This window comes from Barbatula barbatula (genome assembly GCF_947034865.1).
Source record: "Barbatula barbatula genome assembly, chromosome: 16".
Lineage (NCBI taxonomy): Eukaryota > Metazoa > Chordata > Actinopteri > Cypriniformes > Nemacheilidae > Barbatula > Barbatula barbatula.
The window spans coordinates 20,382,442-20,395,161 of record NC_136779.1 but is presented as its reverse complement, the minus strand read 5'-3'; the positions used below and the strand labels follow the sequence as shown (position 1 = coordinate 20,395,161).

Here is a 12,720-nt window from a genome sequence, read left to right as displayed (position 1 = left end):
ATCGCACAGCCCTAATTTTCACCGCAGGGGGCCACTTTAGCAGAAATCCATAAATGTTGCCTATTTGTCGCCATCCCTGTTTGAAACCTAAAATGGCAGGTTACATTAAATGTCTTTACGGTTGAATTCGAATGACATTCCATTGTTATCATAAGCTTACCATTACAGTTAGTAAGTTGAAGTAACCCTTTTGAACACTAATATTTTATGATTTTTTTTTTCACAAAAAGTAAAATACAAAAGAAAGGTCCTCAATTCCACATGCCAGTTTGTGCTCTAGACAGAAATGTTTTGTATTTTGCGGCATGTAAATACAGTCAGTTGTGTCTGACGTCAATGTAAACCACGTTCGGAAAACGAGCTGTAAATGGAGTTCTCCTGAACAGAGACGTTTGTTTGCTTTTCGAGCGGCAGTGTTAATTCATCAAATGATAGAGAAAAGCGGTTAGAATGGCCATGTAACCAGATGTATATCCAATTTAGGTGAATCTTTACATTCTCAGCAAAGTTTGCCGCAGTGGTCTGCTGTATATTCTACAATGTATTACTCGGAGCCGGCCTACAAAACAGGATATCTCACCGCTCACATCGAGTTTAGCACAGATTGTTTGTGTTTTTGTGTCGTTAACAAAATTAGCATAATTCCATTGGTAAACCGAATGTTAATACAGCACAGGCAGCAGATGTAAATAAACTTTGCTATCTGCGGGTGCAATTCATGCTCGGTGAATTCACCCTAAGTGCTTTGCAATTAAATAAAGCCGCAGTAAACCGCCGAGGTTTCAAGCAGAAGATCAAACAACTGCTCTGCGCTTTTAGGGAAAAAGGTTCTTGTTTGTTTCTCCTGTTCTTCAGTTCTGCTTCTCTTAGGCCAGAGACCGAGGCTGATTGTTGTGCTGCCACTTTTCAGAGTTGTATAAAATTTGTAATGGAGGATATTTCCAGGCGTCTTGTAAAGAGGTAAAATGACTGAATTGGTGGATATCTTGACCAGCTCTTTCACAGACTCTGCACAATCTCACATTGTGTTGGAAATGTCAGTGTGAGCATGATTACACGTCCCTCGTTGAATTTACGGTAAATATCCACTGTGACTCCCTCGTGCTGGCCGCCAGCTTGTCTCCGTCTGTCCTGTGTGTTTCTTATGATTCTTACAGGTTGCGATGCCGTAATTATATCATCAAGTTCGTTCAAGTCAGTTCGGTCTAAATGTGCAATAAATGTGTACCTTCAAACCAAGTCAAACACTTCTGTTTTAACTGTTTTAATGCCTACCAAATGACTTCTCTCTGACAAGACCCCAACTCATAAACTCTGGGCTCGCTTTGTACTGTCGTTCATGTGCACCTAAATATGATATTTACGAGATGACTTAATTGAATTGAATTCAATATTATTTATATAGCGCTTTTCACAATGTGCATTGTTCCAAAGCAGCTTTACATGGGAAAATAAGAAAAAACGAAACACACAAAAGAGGTAAAACAGTGCATGGTGTAAGTAAAATTATTCTAGTAAATAATATCTAATGTCAGCATTCTCCCGGTGGTTTATTTAGAATATTCTGCATTAAGTGAATGCTTGGCTGAAAAGATGCGTCTTTAATCTAGATAAAAATTGGGCGAGTGTGTCTGATCCTCGAATAATATCAGGAAGGCTATTCAAGAGTTTAGGTGCTACGTATGAGAAAGCTCGACCCCCTTTGGTGGATTTAGTTGTTCTAGGTGTTATCAAAAGTCCTGAGTTTTGAGATCTTAGAGAGCGTGAAGGGTTGTAGTGTGATAGAAGCTCTGTTAGGTAGGTAGGGGCTAAACCCTTTAAGGCTTTATAAGTGACTAAAAGAACTTTAAAGTCAATACTATACTTAATGGGTAGCCAGTGAAGGGTTGATAAAATTGGGGTTATATGATCGATGAACTCTGGTAGCTGCATTCTGAACTAACTGTAGTTTGTTTATGGATGATGCAGGACAAACACTAAGTAGTGCATTACATTAGTCAAGTCTTGAGGTCATAGATGCATGTATAAGCTTCTCTACGTCAGCAACACATAGAATATTTTTAAGGTGGAAAAAGGCTGTTTTTTTATTACATATTCACTTAAAGATGAATATGTAATGGCATTATAATGCATGATGACATAATATTTTGTCCCATGAGCCAACAGGAGCTGAGGACCAGCCAAATAAAAAAAACTATTTTCAAGTGGCTTTTTGTATTTAACAAACACCCTGAGTTAATTATTCTCACGGTTGTTGTGTTGAGGTGGCTCATTCATAAATTCACAGGATCTTATTCGTACAGTTTTTTCTATGGCAGTGACGTTAGGTTGCGGGTTTACGAATTTGCTCCCTCGTAAATTTGTCACGATAGGTTGGAATGGTTTTACTTGGGCCAATAAGCTATGGAGCGATTTTAGTGTCATTAATTATTCATGCGTAAAACAAGATACACACATGCGTAAACAGTTTCGCATGCATAAAACCTAATTTACGTGCACATAGTATATATTTACATTTACGAAAAGCAATTCACATGCGTAAAACAAAACTATTTTCTCACAAATTACGTTTCGCAAACATACAACTGCGCACATAACTTTCGAAAAGTTAAAATGTACGCGTTTGTCTTGTTTTACGAATGTGCAAATCGTCACACACGTGTGAATCGCCTTGGACGTGTGTGTGTGTTTTTTGAGACTCTCCTGACGACGCAACCCCTTCCACTTGGGTTGTCGTACTCTTTAGCCAATCAGATTCAAGCTTACCATTCAACCAATTACAGGACTCAAGGAAAACGGCTCTGCGCAGCTTTGGTGCAGGCGGCACATATTTTGCTTTGTAGGCTTGTCTGTTTTTATGTTTTTAAATGTTGCTTACGTTACCATTACGATGTGTTTATGTGGTTGCCAATCCAAAATAATAGAGTTGTTACATGAACATAGATGATTTTGGTTACATGTGGAATAAAGTTTTTTAATCCACTGCAAATCTTCAGTTTCCTCCCATTTTGCGATTCATTGCTGTATGGCATGTCTATTTACCTTACCGTGTTTCTATCTGCGGTCAGTAGTATTGTCAAAGACGGTTTGTGTCGTTTTTTTTAATTAAAATCTGATAATACTAGTTAACTTTAAATGTAGTCATTTATTAGTATGGGTCTATATAGGCTAATATATCTATCCATTAGTATAATAATCCCTTCAATGGCGTTTACAGAAGCCAATAAGGAACATAACACGTATGTCTAACTAGACTATATTAATTTACATGAAGAAAGAACTACAAAGTCAGGGGAAACATTACAGTATTTCAAACTGACTTGACAGAACGCATAGTGAAATGAGACCAGGTGGACAGCAGCGAAGTAAATTGAGTATTGTATTTTATTTAACAGAAAAAAATATAATAAATTGTACCCACAAAGCTGCGCAAGCGTGGAAAAGATCGTAATGTGATTAACGTGCGGTGAGGGTGATGCATCATTTCCGTTCTATTTGAGCCAAACTGCAATAAAGTTGCGCAGAGCCGTTTTCCTTGAGTCCGGCGCCCTCAGCGGGTTGTGATTGGTTGAATGGTAAGCTTGAATCTGATTGGCTAAAGAGTACGTTGCGTCGCCAGGAGAGTCTCAAAAAACACACACACACGTCCAAGGCGATTCACACGTGTGTGACGATTAGCACATTCGTAAAACAAGACAAACGCGTACATTTTAACTTTTCGAAAGTTATGTGCGCAGTTGTATGTTTGCGAAACGTAATTTGTGAGAAAATAGTTTTGTTTTACTCACGTGAATTGCTGTTCGTAAATGTAAATATATACTATGTGCACGTTAATTAGGTTTTATGCATGCGAAACTGTTTACGCATGTTTGTATCTTGTTTTACGCATGTTGGTGATTTTTTAAACCAACACCTTGTTCAGGAAATGTAAAAATCTAGTATTGGATTTTGGATCAGTTGGCCATCACACACTGTCAGAAACTAAATAGTTTGTTGTACCTTTTCTATTGCTGGGGTGGTACCCTTAAGGTTCTTTAAGTGCTTGGGGTGTAACTGGGGTGTTTTTGTACCTTTACTGTTATACAACTCATAAAATGTACCTTTGTTGGGTACATTTTGTACCCTAAAGACCAATTGTGTACCAGGTAAACATTAGGGGTACAAAACATCAAACGGTACCTTTGAAGGCACACAATAGGTCCTTAGGGTACAATAGTGTACCCAAACAACATTATATTATATTTTAAGTGACAGAAAGGTATAATTTAAATATTTTTTTCTGACAGTGCACCACACACAAACTAAACAGACTCTGATCACATTGAGTGCCACCAGGGCACAAGGTAAATTTGCCACAGATCAAGGGATCTCATCACAATAATACAGTGTTAGTCTTTACAGAAAACATGCTGAAGTGTGGACAGTTTGGGAGGACCGGTTAGGCTTTAGAAACTATTATGTGGATTTGCTGTTTTATTTGAGAATGTCCTCTGTTATTATTATTCATATGACTTTGAAATTGAGAAGCAACATTTCTGCCCATTGGCAGCGGTTTCGTGGGCTTAGCCTTGGTGCCAAACTTTGCTCAATACAGTTGGCAAGGGTTATTCACGAGAACCAAATCCACAGGCAAATAACCAGAGACTGGCATGGCAGGAGAAAATGTAGAGAGAGTAAGAGGACAAACGAGGTAAGAAGAGAAGAGTGAAACACAGAGGAAGGAAAAATATGATCTGTCACATGAGTCAGAGGAAAACTATCCAAGAGAACATAAAGAGAAGGAGGCACGGAGAGAGAGAGAGAGAGAGAGAGAGAGAGAGGGGGGCAGGAGATTGAGGAGGGATGAAAAATATTGATGTGGACTCAGATTGTAAGCACTTTCCGCACACACACACACACACACACCTTTTGTAATGGGTCTCTATTGATTACTTGCTCCGTGTCCACACTTATAGAGCTTTACTCAGTTGGGTGCGTGTGTGTGTTGTTCATATTAAAAGAAATGTGAGTTAACGCATTCATGTCTGACAGTCCAAGCTGCGTTCTTACGTTCAAAGAAAATTAAGTGTATCGAAAAGAGTTGACAGTGTGTAGAGAAGCGAATTCTTCTTCACTTACTTTCTGGTCCTTATAAAGTGGTGAAAGTCAATGTAAAATCCCCTAATGGGCTGCAAAGAAACTTTATTTTTACGAGTACAGGCACACACACTGATCTCAGCGCATCTCAGATAAGCGATATCCCATCTTCCCACAGTGTCTCAGAGTGGGCCGCTCTCAGCTCGTGCTGAGTTGATGAATTATCTCGGCAACATTAAGCCGCGCGTGTTATTGTTTGGTCCTGATTTATCGAGGGTTTTGGTCCCAGGTCAACTCCCGACCCCTCCTTCCGCCCACCCCCGTCTCCTCCCTTTGTCTCTCATCTGCTTCTCTGTTTGGATTAGAAGACGTTTGATTGATGACTCCCGAGACAAAGAGGTCTGTCTGAAGATGGTCAGTAAATAAAAACACATGTGGCCGAGACTGGACTCATCAGGGACTGAGCGAGCATCTTCATCTTTTTTGCAGCCACACGCGATCTGGTTTCGTTCGGTTGGGCTGTAAGGCTGCAAGCAAGCACTGGTCTGCACTTCAAGCGGAGCAGGAATAAATCGGGCTCAAATTAGTCGTAACACACATTTCGCTGTTCTGTACGCCTGGAGTGATTTAAAGCGTGTGACCTCTGAGCTCTGTGTGTGTGTACATGTGCAGGGCTGCTGACTCATCGATTTTAATAAAAGAACAGTTCTCCCAACAATACAGGTGTCATTACAGATCTGTACAGTGTGACTTTTTCTTTCCGTGGATCTGCTGATGTTTTCTTAACAATGTAGAAATACAATGTTGTCTAGCTCAAAAAAGAACCAAAAAAGGCACACAAATATGATGAAAGCGACCAGGTGACCATTTCGCTGCTGTCCTGTTGAAACCTTGTATTTCCATATATCAAGATTTTTGGCCGTAAATCATTATAAGTCACCCTTTTTTGTTAGTAACTGGGTTTTGCAAATACAGTATATTACCAATAAATTTTATTAAAAAGTGCTTGTAAACACCGTACTTGTTTATTCCAAATCCAGTGTTTTTCCATTTTCTAAAATACAGTGAATTTGGACAACCATGGTTCCAGAAGGACAGCGACCAATTGATAAATGTGACCCTGGACCACCAAACCAGTTAAAAATAGCATGGGTATTTTTTATGAATTGTATTTCTTTTATGCCAAAAAGATATCTTAGCCCAGAACGGCCCTCATTTGTGCGGCGGGTGGCCAGACCGTCCCGGGGTGGATGCGGAGGCCCATGTTTAGATTCGGTCCTCGGATTTTAGATGGCCAGTCTGCCTCTGGATGCAGCAAAATCAATGAAATATAGGCCGGAAACATGTTTACAAACTTCCCTGCTCGCTGCTGACCGCTCTTTGAGAATGACTTTGAGAAATGATTACAAATTATTATTTTTGCTTTAGCATATTTAAACTTGTCACTACATGAGACGTTGCGGACATCATTGGTTGTCACCTGACACATTTGAATATGATGAAGTGCAAATATTAGTTACGACAAAGGTACATTTTCAGTGAACACAACTTTCAACAAAAGCACGCACATCTGGCAAGCAACGGGCTAAGTGTAGGTGTTCAACCACAAAAAGGTTGGCACACCACAGCTCCAAAAGCGAAATGTTGTCACCAAAAATAACATCAAGCTCATTTATGTGAAGCGCCAAACAGCTTTAGAAATCGATGTTTCCCAATTTTTAGGAAACAGTTTTCACAACATTTTTAGGAAAATGTTCCCCCAGACCCTGCTTTTATCTGCCGTTGAACACAAACAGACAAGCACCACAGAGACTGTATTTACACTCTTTTGGAAGAAGAATAGCTTTCTTGCATGTTTTCCAGAACATCATCACCATTAAATCCGAAACTACAATATACTGTATATGTGGGAACACTGCATCATTTATGTATATAGGAAAATGCTGTTGTTTATGTGTATTGTATTGCTCTTTAACTGCAGTCATTAAGGACGGGAGGCATACTGTAAACATACAGTGCTTTGCGCAAGACTTGAAATATCAAACCTTGTATTAGTGTCGAAACTTTATGCTTTTATCCAAGATGTGAGTCATCTCTGGGGCAGTAACAGGCTGGGAAACTTTAATGGTCTGGAAACTTGTTTTGTGTTGTGTTATTGAAGTCAGAGTCATTTTATTCCGCAGTATGTATGAGGCATTGCAAATCGTACGTGAATTCATAAAACACTGCTGACCAAATGACATCAGACAGTTTAAAACAGAACGGAAGAACATTAGCCTGCGTGTATTTGGTTTTTTTGTATTATGTGGCAATTTTATTGCTCAGATGTTGCTCTTTCATATCTCAGGAGAGCGTATTGTTTGTAACGAAAGTATTATATTTGTAGTATTATAAGTATTATAGTAATATGTTTCTTTTCAGAGAAAAATAAGACGCACAGATGTGATGTTTTGGTGTAAGGTGAATGTAGATAGCACAGAGAATGTCATAGAAAGTATTCATATTGAGATTTCTAACTCGACTGCAGACTTCAATATGGTGGCAAATCTGAGCACAGTTTGAGATCCTGAGATCTCTTCTGAAATTTTGCAGAATTTTGCGAGCTACCAAACAATCCAACCAATATTCTGTTTACCGCAGAAGTTGAGTCATCTGCAAGTTTGTTCTGAATCGTGTGTGGGATGCCTGCACGCTCTGTTTTGATTGGCTTAAGTTTCAGCCCCTGTCCACTGTGCTGGAATGACTCTCAGCACGGTTGACCCTTGACCCCTGAGGGTCATCATCCATTACCACATGAAACATAAACGTCAGCAGCCCTCCTGCTAAACGCATTTGTCTTCTTGTGGGTCATTGGTCATAGCCCACCTGCTTTAGCCAGATCTCCTTCACATAGACACACGGAGAAATGCATCCGATCCATTAAACGCCTTCGGGCGGCTTTGAACTACTGCGGTCGCAAAAGAATCGGTGAGTATGCAAAAGTAACTCTTAGTATAGACAGTGGTCAAAATACAATAGCTAACCGTTAATTGCGTTTAAAGAAGAAGGCCAGGCAAATATATTCGGCTTTGGTTTTAGCTTTGTGACTTTAGAAGTCGCTAATGGATGAGAGCCATGCGCAGAGCCGAAAGCTGATTGGTTTATCTTAACGAATGGCCCGCGAGAACACTGCAGCACGTAAAATTGCCCAGGATTGCAACTAATGATGCCTCGGAGTGCGGCGGTGGTTATTGACCTATCAATCCAACCAACAGTCTTTCCCCAGAGCTCAGCTCCGGCGCTGTTTTCCACACATCACTACATTGTCTCCAACATCCATTCATCTCCCTAATGCGCTCTGTCAATACTCACACAATACTATGAAAGGATTGATTTGAATGTTCTGGGTTCTGTTGCATTCCAGACATTTTAATGTCGTCTACGAATACCGCTCGGTTTTCTTTCTGCGAAATAAACAACCAAACGCAAAATGAAAGATTCATAGAAATGGGGAAGTTATGTAATCGAACATGCTGAGAGATAATTCCTGGATGTGTTGTTCTTGTAGATAATGCTTAGGTTCTGGCGGGTTATTCACTTGGTTGATTTAATTTAATTTTCTACGGTAACAGTTACGTAACCGTTCAGATCATTTTACTGTCTGTTTACAAATTAATACGATCATTAAAAATGTTGGTAGTTGTTGTAGGCAATGTGAAAAATGGCCTGTGACTACATAGACTGAAATATGGCATTCATATACTCACTCACTTTTGTTTCAAAGTTGTTTAATATCTTCTTCATGAGGGGGGACTTTTACTTCTGCGTCGGACCCATACCCTACACCGTAGCCTGAGCCGCACCTCTCCGGCATGAACCCCTTCCCTTCAGTTCTAAAAACTCTCTGATAGCATCGGGTTACTCATACGCAAAGGCATTTTGAAAATAAAGGATGCGTTCTTCTTTATGCTGTGATTGGTCTACTGCGTACAGCATCGCATTGTCGCAATGGAACGTAGGCACCGAGTGACGCAGATGTGACACGGAACTGAAATTTGAACGACAGACGATACTTTTTTCCCAAGCCAATAACTTTCTTATTGAACTTCCTTCACTTCCATCTTTACAACTTGGCAGACTGCTTACATTCACAAACAGCAATCACACACCACATGCAATGTAATTTTAAGAACATTTTTAGACTTTTAGAAACTTTTAGACAAGACTAATGTTTAGGCAATGTGCAGGGCAGCTTCTGATCATCTGCGCCAGGACCTTACCTCGAACCCTGACACCATTAGCGTGGGCCGGTCATCTGACTCACACACACACAGAATGATAAAGGACCATACATTCACATACAACACAGGTGTCAGTAGCTTTAGAAATCAGACATGCACTAACACACACATTTATTAATGTAAAGACTCTCCTGGCCATAATGAAACAATCCAGAGTACGTAACTATTATTCTGAATGGTGCCCCCTCACACACAAACACAAATAGAGACGTTAACCCAAGGATCATTAATCTGATAGGGGTGTCAGTGTGTGTGATGGAGGGGTTATTGTTCGGCTCTAGGGTGGAGGGGATTCGAGGAGATGACTGTGTCCTGATCTTTAGGCGGCGGCTGCTTTGTTTTGCAGACAGTCGGTGACTGAAGTGCATCATTTTTGCATCTCTAGCATCACCAAACACAAGTGTTTTTTATTCTCTCTCTGTCTGCCACTAGACAGCCAAAGAATATTCAGCAGTGAATCCATTTTAATAGACATGATGCTATCGTTTCTTGTAATCTCAAGGTTATTATATTTAGTATATCACTCTGCTTGTAAAAGTATGTCCTGTATGGAGACAATTTAGGGACTAAAGGATTCTGAAACAAAAAAAAATGATCTTATCTGTTGTGCATGTAGAACATTTTTGTATTTTACAACTATTGAAATTTCCTTAGATTTACCTCCATTGTCACTCACCGAAACCAAAAACTTTCATTTAAGCTGTATTGGACATTTCAGGTTTGAAAAACTGTCTTCAAAATAAAAGTTCTTAAAAGGTTCTTCACAGCGATGCCATCGGAGAACCATTGGCTCTTTGAAGAACCATCTCTTTCTTACCTTTTTATAATCTGAAGCACCCTTTTTTGCCCCAAAGAACCTTTTGTGAAACAGAAAGGTTTTTCAGATGCTAACGCTTCCATTAGGACAAAAAAGGTTCTTCTATGGCGTCACTTTTAAGAATTATAACTTAAAAAATTACGCATTTGTCCGACGCTTTTATCCAAAGCGACTTACATTGCAATGTACAATACTTTTGTTTTATTTAAGGACTGTATGTGCAATACCTGGGATCAAACCCATGACCTTAGCTTGGGATCAAACCCATGACCAAACCACATTGTCATAAAACCTCATCCGTTGACGGGTTCCAGATATCATCTGCAGAGTAAAAAAAGAGTTATTTCGCAGTTTAAAACTAGTGTTGTGTAAAACGTTTAGCGGGCTTATTCAGTCATCGGTTGAAAAAATGCTGGTTTATATCACCTCCAGTTCATATTGCAAAAGTGGTATGTCTTGAAGTTTAGTAATGGCTTTCCTATACTCTCCTTATTAGTTAACCGTCAGTCAGTTTAAATGCGGATTAAAGTAGACATTGATGCCTCGCTAAAAGAAAGTTTTTGAACAACATAAAGTTGAGTGAATGACCGCAGAATATCATAATCCTGACAGATAGTTCTGGCTTTCATTTCTGTTTGGATGAGCCACAGTCATTGAAAAATGAATGTAAACATACAACCGTGTCCACACATTCATAGTGGGCTACATTTCATGGCAAGCCTACTTTGTTATAGTTTAATAAACTTTTTGCTCTTTTATCATAATGCCATTGCTGTCGTTTTAAACCGCGAGAGAGTGGCAGAGGGGTTTATTGCTTTATTTAGTTTACTTTTGGCAAAGAATTTCAGTTGGAAAAGTATAGACTGGAAAAAAAAACTGTTTGTGTGCGAAACAGAGGGAAGAGTGTTTGTGCAGCAAACAATGAGTGATTGACTGCGTGTTCGGGCGTTACACAGCATTCAGTACAAGCCAAGTCCATCAAACCCATCACACACACACGGAGCAATGTAGGTCAGAACAATACATCACCTCACAGTGAATTATACACCACTGTGTGTGTGTGTGTGTGTGTGTATTGCATGCGAGGGCCAAGTTTTTACTTTTTAAAATATCCTCATAAATATAATGAAATATTTGTCATCACCGTGTGAAAGGCTCATAAATCATCTTTTGCTTTGAATCTAATAACATCAACAGGTGAGTGTTAGATTCAGGTGTAGGATATAGTAAACATCATTATCTTGAATAATACAAAAATCATTACATCTATGAAAAGCCATCAAGGATAGAGTTTTAAAGTGTGTGTGTGTGTGTCAGAGAGAGAGAGAGAGAGCGAGAGAGTTTATTTACCGCTGAGGTTTTTATGTGTGGGTGGACAGCAGGAACTGAACGTGTGCTCAAAAGTGTGTGTGTGTGTGTGCGCATGTGTTTTCGATGCCAGTCAGTAAGGCCATGTGGTTTGGATTCAGTCGGCTGGTTGCACTGCAGGCGTCTCTCCAGAGAAAGAGAACCTTCTCAAACCCACATTTCAGAAGTTTACTGCCCGTTCCATCTTTTCTCTTCTGACACTCTTCCTTCAACACCATCTGTATTGCACTGCTGTTTAGAATGCGGCTCATCTAACAAGCCAAACCAAGTTTATGCAGATATATTTCGTTTCAGATATCTAGATGTCTCAACCTGAGCACACACGTGCTTGCTTAACACTGCCGATAACAACACCACGATTTCGCATCCTAAATTTTAAACTCTAACATGCAACTCATTCGTGCACTCTTTAAAAATAAGGCGCTTCAAAGGGTTGTTCGATGCCATAGAAGAACCTTTTGGTTCCATAAAGAACCTTTAACATTTGAAGAACCTTTCTTTTTTTACGAAAGGTTTCCGTTCCTCGGATTATTAACAAACGTCGATGGCATCGCTGTGAACAACCTTTCAAGCGCCTTTTTTAGGAGTGTACATTGCTGATATGCACCTCAAGGATACCTTAATGGTAAACTCTAATGATTAAATGGATTTCAACAATAACATGGACCGGAGTCATATGTTGGGACCAGAATATAGAGAGTTGGAGATGTTTTTTTAACTTCTGCTACCATGCATCCATCTCAAATTCCCTAGCGACTGAATAACAACTATCTAGAACACTATACCAACCAAAAATGACATCCCTAGTAACAACCCAGAACATCCTAGCAACCGCACAGCAATGCACAGTACGCTAAACTAACACACACACACACACACACACACACACACAGACACAATGGTTATTAGGCTATCAGTTTGGCTCAGACTGGAGGGGATAGATGAATGGATGTTGTGGGGAGGAGGGATGAAAAATGAATCGCGTCCTGTTTTTCTTTTACCCCGCCCCCTTCCTGTCTCTCTCTTCTCACTGCCTGTCTTTTGTCCTTTTTTTCTTCTAAACATTCTTTTCTCATACGTGTACAAACCCATCCGTGTTGTATACTGTATATAGGAACATTAGGTTCTAAAATGCTACTTAAGTAGAGAGCTCAGTAGGTTTTTGAACAGTGAGTTATT

The 12,720-nt window shown here is 39.7% G+C and overlaps 1 protein-coding gene across 3 annotated transcripts in view; it reads left to right on the top strand.

The window, feature by feature from the left end:
- The window catches only part of raraa (retinoic acid receptor, alpha a), a 106,634-nt gene that overhangs the window by 34,889 nt on the left and 59,025 nt on the right, over positions 1–12,720 (top strand). The gene's annotated exons all lie outside the window — the stretch shown is intronic.